Raw genomic sequence first — 2,613 nt, 5'->3', positions numbered from 1 at the left:
TCTCGCTTCCACCTTATTATTTCTTCCACAATCTCTCTCTCTCTCTCTCTCTTTTTTTGTATTATTTTCTTCATCTTATACAAAACGACTAAAAAACGAAACTTGCGAAAGGACGTCATGCGTGTACGGTACGGGTGTACGTGTATCGTGCGTGTACGTATGTGTATGTGTACATGTTTCGAATACGCGTGCGTGAACAGCGATCGAGTGTCTCCGTGCGAATGAAATTCGATTTTGTATATACAATTGTACAGCGTACTGCTCAAAATAAGCGAAGAATGTACCCGGTGGTCGGAACGTGAAATGGAAGGTGAAATTGTGAGGAAGAAACGCAAGTAAATATCTAGGGAATAATACTGCATATTTAATACTACGGAATTCTCGGGCATCCTCGATTCGCATAGTATGAAAATATCGATTTCCCATGCTTAGTCGTCCCGATTATTTTGAGCAATATAACGCGCTGCTGAAACGGACACCTCGCTCGAAGAAGAACGAAACGCGGGGGAAAAATCGGTAAACGAAGAGAAAAAGATTGGAAGAAGAAAGAAAGTAACATTGCCGATAACGATCGCGAAGGGGACGAAGAAATTTGCACACGTAAGGAGACGATACTCGCGACAACAACAACGAGAAATGGCAACAAAGTATACGAGTAACACGTCGCGAGCAACTAAACGCCTAAGGCCGATCCTGCGATCGATTAAACGATGATCAACGGAAATAATTACGCGTAAACGCGGCGTAAATTTCGTTATGGCGGGGCTCATCGTTTATTCGGTGTACGTGTAAAGTGCGCGCGTGTGTTTGCGTGTGTGTCGGTGTGTAAGTGTAACGAGCTGTGCGTAGCTCGAAGGGAAATTCGCTCGTGTCGCGAGAGAGGAGAGACTCGATCCTATCCTCGGTGATTGGCTCGTTTTGCGCTTCACGGGCAATTAATCGAGCATTAATTGATCGTACGCGACGGGTGCCGCGCAATTAGAGGCTGCACGCTCGACGAAATTTCGGAACGATTTAATAATCGATCGAACGAATGCTGCCACGACACGGGTTATCCGCGGCTCCGTGTATGCCTAAAGTTTCGCGAATGGAACGAGGTACTCGCGTGTGGGTGGTCCTCGTCGAAACAACGAATTTCGTTTTCTTTTTCTCTCCTTCTTTTATTTCTCCCTTCTGTCTCTCTTCCTTTCTTCGAGCAAGCGTTTCGCGTTCGTCCGAGGGAAAATTTGAAAAGCAAATCGACACGCGAACGGTTCCGATATGCAACGAGAACTCGGATCCGTTTATAATCGTTTTCGCGAAGCGAGGGAGACTTCGTTAAGTCTTGTGTATGTGGGGGAAACGACACGAGCAAGATTCATTCCGGGCAACGTACAATTCGGAACTTAGGCTATTTATTAATCTTAAAGAGTTTAGAAAAGGGGGAAAAGACGCGACACTGTCGCGAAAAACCGGCCCCCGGCGACGGTGATTGGCGCGTCGCGAGATTGGAATGTACGAGAAAAATCAGGGAATGTGAGAAAGAGAAAAAATAAGGCGAGAGCGCGTCGAGAGGCTCGTCGATGGAATCGAGATACGCGTGATTTTCTAACTATAGAGGGATTAACGAAGAACTTTTTTTTTATTTTCACCTCTCGACTGTCTCTCTCGATAATGCGGATAAACGACTGTTCGATGGACGTTGATGGAATAAAAAAGAAACCGGGGGAGACGTGGGTGGAGGAACGGGTAATGAAGAAACGAGTCAGTCGGTGAGAAAAGAAAAAGAAAATAATAGGAAAAGAAAGAAATAAACGGAAACGCACCGTCGCTCGGGTGACGAGTTTCGTACGGTGATTCGAATTTGCCGCGCTACCGTCGCCGCGTCTTTTCGCAATTACCTATCAACCATTTTCTCTTTTTCCTCTCGTTCTCCCTCGATAAAGTATGCTATATACGCTATAAAATACGAGTATTATGAATAGGTTTCGTAATCACTTTCTAGACGATATTCAATTGAATTCAATAATTACAGTGATGATAATAATTAGAATAATTATACGCCTATACATTTAACATATTTTGTACAATCGATAAGCTTCGAAGGTTCGACGTCGCATCAGAAATCTCCATTGCGCGTTTTACATTTTCGGAATTATCATCGTTTTCTTTTTTTTCTTTTTCTTCTTACTTTTTTCTCCTTTCTCTCGATATTCCCGAGATGAGCCGTGAATGCGAGAGAGCGCGCGTCACCGGACTCCATTTTGTCAGAGCGGAAGTCGCGATCCACCGAGTCGAGCGATCGACCAGGGAGCAGAGAGAAAACGCAGTCTCCGCGCGATCGATCTTTCGCGCGATCGACTCCGTGTATCGCGACACTCGATGTTTCCCGTCTTTCATCCCCTCTGGTTTCCCCCGAAATCTCGATCGATGTTCCAACTCGCGACGGAGTCTCGCGGAGCCCGCTGTACGCGCGTCGCAAGCACCACGTATCGAATCTCCTCGACGGAAAGCCGTGCTAAATCTCGATCCCGATTCGAGGTCAAATAAATATTACACCGTTGAGCAAAAAACCAATATCCTTCCGAGCACCGTTGCCGTTATTCCACTAAAACGCGAGTCCGCGAAGGATCA

This window comes from Eufriesea mexicana, unplaced genomic scaffold (assembly GCF_001483705.2).
Source record: "Eufriesea mexicana isolate 0111107269 unplaced genomic scaffold, ASM148370v2 scaffold302, whole genome shotgun sequence".
NCBI classification, from domain to species: Eukaryota; Metazoa; Arthropoda; class Insecta; order Hymenoptera; family Apidae; genus Eufriesea; species Eufriesea mexicana.
The sequence above is the reverse complement of the archived record's forward strand: the minus strand, read 5'-3'. Positions refer to the sequence as shown.